Source organism: Ranitomeya variabilis, chromosome 6, assembly GCF_051348905.1.
Source record: "Ranitomeya variabilis isolate aRanVar5 chromosome 6, aRanVar5.hap1, whole genome shotgun sequence".
In the NCBI taxonomy this organism is placed as follows: domain Eukaryota; kingdom Metazoa; phylum Chordata; class Amphibia; order Anura; family Dendrobatidae; genus Ranitomeya; species Ranitomeya variabilis.
The window spans coordinates 452,281,180-452,288,921 of record NC_135237.1 but is presented as its reverse complement, the minus strand read 5'-3'; positions in this window follow the sequence as shown (position 1 = coordinate 452,288,921).

Below are 7,742 nucleotides of genomic sequence, written 5' to 3'. Positions count from 1 at the left end.
ACAAAAGTATCGGCCGATACCCGATACTTGCGGTATCGGAATGCTCAACACTACTTATATTACATATATTAAGTTCTTTTTACTTTACCCCGGGAGAGCATGTTGTGTGTGGAGGACGCCATTAATTCTTCAGCATCTTGCTGATTCTACTGCTCATGTCTTACTACGTCATCACCATAGACTGGATAGCTGGCCAATCGCTTGTATTGTAGAGCTTATTTTACTGCGCATGCGCGCGTCATTTCCTTATCGCCATGTTTGTAGTGGCTATTTTTTAGAGGATCTCCAATCTGTCACCACTTATGCGTTACACCTACTACCATACGGACCTATTTTAGGTGCAATATCCCACCCTGACACATCGGACGGCACCTTATTCAGGCTGTCTCCGATAGTCATGTAGTGTCTGGGCACGGTGATTAGCCTTATTCAGGTCCATAAATCACATCCGTGACTACTAAAGGTGGTAGCACCTTAGTCCTGGTTACCATTATTGTAGTATCTCTATTAACATGTTCCACACATCCTTATATTTTATGTTATTCAAACGTTTATTTTATTTATGATCAAGCAGTTATCCACTCATATGTAAAAAGATTATTTTTTTTTAGAAAAAAAGTATATTTGATTTCATTATTATTTATATAGAAACAAATTTTTTTTCTTTCATCCTCCACACATTCGTGTTCCACCTTGGTATTCCCATAGCTGGTGCATCTAAAAAATGAGGAAATATAAATATAAAAATTACAGATATATTCTAAAACAAGAAATAGCTCTAATGTATAACCAACAAGTCCTCTCATCATACTGGTCAAATAAGGTACACATATATAATTTATTAATTACTAGTGTGTAACTTAAAATCCACATTTAGTCCCTTGGGTCTAAGGGTATTGAGCTCATATAGCCACATAACCTCTTTTTTCTTTAGAATTTGCTCCCTTTTTCCCCCTCTTCTCAAAATAGGCACTACATCAATAATTTTACATTTGAGGTCTTTCTCTAAATGATTATGTTCCACAAAATGTTTAGGGACCTGAAGGTCCATTCTTTTTTTCCTTATGGAGTGCCTATGTTGGTTCATTCTGACCTTGAATTCACACCTCGTTTCACCAATGTACCATAGATTACAAGGGCACATTAGTAAACGACATGATCTGAGTTACATGTTAGGTATTGTTTAATGTCATAAATTTTCCCTGTTTCAGGGTGCTGAAATGTAGGCCCTTTGACCATATGTACGCAATTAACACACCCCAGGCAGGGAAAACATCCTTTTTTACTTTTTCCTGTTAGAGTTGCCTGAATATTCTTTCTGATTGGTCCTATATCTGATTTAACAAGGTAATCTCTGATGTTTTTATTTTTTCTATATGAAAATAGAGGTGGCACTTTAAACTCTCTTAGGTTGGTTTCACACTTATGTTTTGATCTGCAGTGTTTTTAAAAAAAACGCATGTGGTGAAAAAACGCATGTAAACGCATGCAAACGCTGCGTTATTTAGACGCATGCGTTTTTGCGCAAAAAAACGCGGGAAAACGCTGTTTTCCCGCATTTACATGCGTTTTTTCCCGCGTTTGCGTTTTTGAAACGCATGCTGAGAAGTGTGTGACAGCTGCCAATCATCAAAATCAACTAGAAAACACACTATTAATAGAATTAGCTAGGGTTAGGGTTAGGGTTAGGATCTCTAGGGTTAGGGTTAGGGGTAGCTTTTTATTACAATGTCCTGGTCACCAGGTCACTGATAAGCCACCCCCCACCATCAAGGTGATATAGGGATTCAAACCCTAACCCTAACCCTAACCCTACCCCTAACCCTAACCCTAACCCTAGGGATCCAAACCCTAACCCTAACCCTACCCCTACCCCTACCCCTAACCCTAACCATAACCCTTGGGATCCTAACCCTAACCCTAACCCTAGGGATCCTAACCCTAACCCTAACCCTAAGGGTTAGGATCCCTAGGGTTAGGGTTAGGGTTAGGGTTAGGATCCCTAGGGTTACTAGGGATCCTAACCTTAGGGTTAGGGTTAGGGTTAGGTTTAGGGTTAGGATCCCTAGTAACCCTAGGGTTAGGGTTAGGGTTTTCTTGTTTTTTCTTGTGTTTAGGGTTAGGGTTAGGGTTAGGGTTTTCGTGTTTTTCTTGTGTTTAGGGTTAGGGTTAGGGTTTTCTTGATTTTTCTTGTGTTTTCTTGTGTTTTTCGGTAAAAACGCATGCGTTTTTAACGCAAGCAAACGCATGTGCTTAAAAACGCATGCGTTTACATAGGCAGCAATGCATTTTTTTGCCGCGAATAAACGCATGCGTTTTTTGCGGCAAAAAAACGCTGCCAAAAATTACTACATGCTGCATTTCTGCAAATGAACGCACGCGTCAAAAAACGCATGCGTTGCCAAAAACGCATCAAAACGCACGCTATAAAACGCATGCGTTTTTTAATGTTAAGTATAGGAAAAAAAACGCATGCGTTTTTTAGCGCTAAAACGCTGCAGATCAAGACGCAAGTGTGAAACCAGCCTCATCCCAGGGAGGCATTTTTCCAACATCCCCCAATGTTTTGTTATAATTTTGCCAACCTCGTCACTTTCCTCAACATATGTTGTAACCAATGGTATACGGCCTAGATGTTTTGTCTTATTATTTCTTGTTTTATCTTTAATCAGTTCATTTCTTTCCCATTTTAGAACTCGCTCTTTAGTATCCTTTAACAAATATTTGGGATATCCCCTGTTTTTAAATTTTTCTATCAGGGAGTCCATTATTGTATCCACCTCCTCTCTATTTTGACCTATACGTCGCACCCTTAATAATTGACTCAATGGTATCGACCTCAGCATGCTACGTGGGTGTTGGCTGTCATATGCCAACAAATTATTCTTGTCCGTACTTTTTACATAAAGGGTAGTATCAAGCTTGCCCTCTCTTTGCCTGATCAATACATCCAGAAATTGTATTTCCACTCTAAATGACACTAATGTGAACTTAATTGTTAAATCTATAGTATTAAGAAAGCATAAGAAATCATCCAATCAATCATCTTGAGATCCTGTCCAGAGGAGGAAAACATCATCCACATACTGTATCTCCACCAATCCAGGACATGCGGTAATGGTAATTTTGGAGGAGGAGCACATCTATGTATCTCGCCACTTCAGGCATGTCCTGGAGTGGTGGAGATATGTGCCATATTGACGTAAAAATAAAAAAGTAATGACTCTGGGAAGAAGGAGATCGAAAAATGAAAACACTAAAATGAAAAAGGGCTGCAGCGTGAAGGGGTTAAACATCATTCTACTCTGCAGCCAAGTCTTTGCCATTTTTGGTAAACAAAATTAATTCTGCTCTGCAGCCATATCTTTCCCATTTGTGGGACCCAAATTTTTTTTTATTCCACAGCTGTGTCTATACGAGTAGTCTGACTAAAAATAGATTCTACTCTGCAGTCGTTTTTTTTCAAGTAGTGTGTCTAAAAAAATAATTCTATTATGGGAATACTGTGCCAAAAAACCTGTGTATGTACTCTGCACTCATCTCTGTGGAAGTAGTCTGAAAAAGCCTCTGTGGGGGTATTCTGCAAAACAACCTCTGTAGGATTACGCTTCAAAACAGCCTGTGTGGGTGTACTCTAAAAAACACCCTCTTTATTTTTAAGTGGGGTATGTGTTGTGAACTATATTTCTTGGCTCCCTCTTGTGGTCACTAGCGGTATTACACTTGGATCATCTTTCTCCAGGTTGGTACCCACCTGGTTCGTTAGGCCTTGGGTGTTCCTATTTAGACTTCCTGGAAACTCAGTCTAGTGCCTGGAATCGATGTAGTCAGTCTATGTCTGTTTGCTCCTGACTCCTGGTCTCCTGTTCTTTGCAAGATAAGCTAAGTCCTGCTTTCTTATTTTTGTTTATTCGCTTTGCTTCTATTTTGTTCCAGCTTGTTCATAATGTGATTCCTGATTTTTGCTGGAAGCTCTAGGGGGCTGATATTCTCCCCCCACACCGTTAGTCGGTGCGGGGGTTCTTGGATATTCAGCATGGATATTTTTGTAGGGTTTTTGCTGACCGTATAAGTCTCCTTCCTATTTTCTGCTATTAATTAGTGGGCCTCTCTTTGCTAAATCTAGTTCATTCTTACGTTTGTCTTTTCTTCTTACCTCACCGTTATTATTTGTTGGACTCACAACAGTATTCCAGGCCTACAAGTGAATATTTATTGCATTGCAGAAGCGGGATTAAAAGAAAAGAAGTTCTGAGTTTTTTGTTTTTTTTCTTCTTCCCCTTTTTCCTCTGAGTGGCTTGAAGCTCTGCTGCAGACATGAATGTTCAGACTCTGATTACTAGTGTGGATCAGCTTGCTGCACGAGTGCAGGGCATTCAGGATTTTGTTATTAGTAGTCCTATGTCAGAGCCTAAGATACCTATTCCTGAGCTTTTCTCTGGTGATCGATTTAAATTTGGGAATTTTAGGAATAATTGTAAATTGTTTCTATCTTTGAGACCGCGTTCGTCTGGAGACTCAGCTCAGCAAGTTAAAATTGTTATCTCTTTCTTGCGTGGCGACCCCCAGTATTGGGCTTTTTCATTGGCGCCAGGAGATCCGGCATTGGCAAATATTGATGCGTTTTTTCTGGCGCTCGGATTGCTTTATGAGGAGCCCAATCTTGAAATTCAGGCAGAAAAAGCGTTGCTGGCTATCTCTCAGGGTCAAGATGAGGCTGAAGTGTATTGCCAAAAATTTCGGAAATGGTCCGTGCTTACTCAATGGAATGAGTGTGCTCTGGCCGCAAATTTCAGAAATGGCCTTTCTGAAGCCATTAAGAATGTGATGGTGGGTTTTCCCATTCCTACAAGTCTGAGTGATTCTATGGCTCTGGCCATTCAGATAGATCGGCGTTTGCGGGAGCGTAAATCTGATAATCCTCTGGCAGTGTTGTCTGAACGGACACCTGACTCAATGCTATGTGATAGAATTCAGACTAGAACTGAACGACAAAATCATAGACGTCAGAATGGGTTGTGTTTTTACTGTGGTGATTCTACACATGTTATCTCAGCATGCTCTAAACGCCTAACAAAGATGGTTAGTCCTGTCGCCATTGGTAATTTGCATCCTAAGTTTATTTTGTCTGTAACTCTAATTTGCTCATTGTCTTCCTACCCTGTAATGGCATTTGTGGATTCAGGTGCTGCCCTGAGTCTTATGGACTTGTCGTTCGCCAAGCGCTGTGGTTTTGTCCTGGAGCCTTTGAAAAATCCTATTCCTCTTAGAGGAATTGATGCTACGCCATTGGCGGAGAATAAACCGCAGTATTGGACACAAGTGACCATGTGTATGACTCCTGAACATCGGGAGGTGATTCGTTTTCTTGTTCTGCATAAAATGCATGATTTGGTCGTTTTAGGTCTGCCATGGTTACAGACCCATAATCCAGTTTTGGATTGGAAGGCAATGTCTGTGTCAAGTTGGGGTTGTCAGGGAATTCATTGCGATTCCCCGTCGGTGTCTATTGCTTCTTCTACTCCTTCTGAAGTTCCGGAGTATTTGTTGGACTATCAGGATGTATTCAGTGAGTCCAGGTCCAGTGCCCTTCCTCCTCATAGGGACTGTGACTGCGCTATAGATTTGATTCCTGGTAGTAAATTTCCTAAGGGACGATTATTTAATTTATCTGTACCTGAGCATGCCGCAATGCGTTCTTATATAAAGGAGTCTTTGGAGAAGGGACATATTCGTCCATCCTCTTCCCCTCTTGGTGCGGGATTCCTTTTTGTAGCCAAGAAAGACGGGTCTTTGAGACCTTGTATAGACTATCGGCTTCTGAATAAAATCACGGTCAAATTTCAGTATCCTTTGCCACTATTGTCGGACTTGTTTGCTCGGATTAAGGGTGCCAAGTGGTTCACCAAGATAGATCTTCGTGGTGCGTACAACCTTGTGCGCATTAAGCAGGGAGATGAATGGAAAACTGCGTTTAATACGCCCGAAGGTCATTTTGAGTACTTGGTGATGCCTTTTGGGCTTTCTAATGCTCCTTCAGTGTTTCAGTCTTTTATGCATGACATCTTCCGGAAGTATCTAGATGAATTTATGATTGTTTATCTGGATGATATTCTGTTTTTTTCTGATGATTGGGATTCTCATGTAAAGCAGGTCAGGATGGTGTTTCAGGTTTTGCGTGATAATGCTTTGTTTGTGAAGGGCTCAAAGTGTCTCTTTGGAGTGCAGAAGGTTTCCTTTCTGGGTTTCATTTTCTCCCCTTCTACAGTAGAGATGGACCCAGTCAAGGTCCGAGCTATTCATGATTGGACTCAACCCACGTCTGTTAAGAGTCTTCAGAAGTTCTTGGGTTTTGCTAATTTTTACCGTCGTTTTATTGCTAATTTCTCTAGCGTTGTTAAACCTTTGACGGATATGACCAAGAAAGGTTCTGATGTGGCTAATTGGGCTCCGGCAGCCATGGAGGCTTTCCGGGAGCTGAAGCGCCGGTTTACTTCGGCGCCTGTTTTGTGCCAGCCTGATGTCTCACTTCCCTTTCAGGTTGAAGTGGACGCTTCTGAGATCGGTGCAGGGGCTGTTTTGTCGCAGAAAGGCTCTGGTTGCTCTGTGAGACCTTGTGCTTTTTTTTCTAGGAAATTTTCGCCTGCGGAGCGGAACTATGATGTTGGTAATCGGGAGTTGTTGGCCATGAAGTGGGCATTTGAGGAGTGGCATCATTGGCTCGAGGGAGCTAAGCATCGTGTGGTGGTCTTGACGGATCACAAAAATTTGATGTATCTCGAGTCTGCTAAGCGCCTGAATCCTAGACAGGCTCGTTGGTCATTGTTTTTCTCCCGTTTTGACTTTGTGGTCTCGTACCTGCCTGGTTCGAAGAATGTGAAGGCTGATGCTCTTTCTAGGAGTTTTGTGCCTGACTCTCCGGGAGTCTCAGAGCCAGCTGGTATTCTTAAAGAGGGAGTAATCTTGTCGGCCATTTCTCCTGATTTGCGTCGTGTGTTGCAGAGATTTCAGGCTGGTAGACCTGACCTTTGCCCACCTGATAGACTGTTTGTTCCTGATAAATGGACCAGCAGAGTTATCTCCGAGGTTCATTCCTCAGTGTTGGCGGGGCATCCTGGGATTTTTGGTACCAGAGATTTGGTGGCTAGGTCCTTTTGGTGGCCTTCCTTGTCGCGGGATGTGCGTTCTTTTGTGCAGTCCTGTGGGATTTGTGCTCGGGCTAAGCCTTGCTGTTCTCGTGCCAGCGGGTTGCTTTTGCCCTTGCCCGTCCCGAAGAGGCCCTGGACACACATTTCCATGGATTTCATTTCAGATCTTCCGGTGTCTCAAGGTATGTCTGTCATCTGGGTGGTCTGTGTCATGGTTCCCAATGGCAAGGGAACGTTAGAGAACTTAAATAACAGACTAGCTCTTGGGTGATGGAATCTCGAGCTGACTGTGAGCTAAACCTACCACACAACTAACAGTGGCCGGGTGACGTACCTACGTTTTATCCCTAGACGCCCAGCGCCAGCCGGAGAACTAACTAACCCTAATAGAGGAAAAAACAGACCTGGCTTACCTCTAGGGAAATTCCCCCAAAAAGGAGACAGAAGCCCCCCACATATATTGACGGTGAGTTCAGAGGAAAAGACATACGCAGTATGAAGGTAGGTTCAGCAAAGCGAGGTCCGCTTACTAGATAGTAAGAAGATACAATAGGGAACTTCACGGTCAGCTGAAAACCCTATTAAAATGCCATC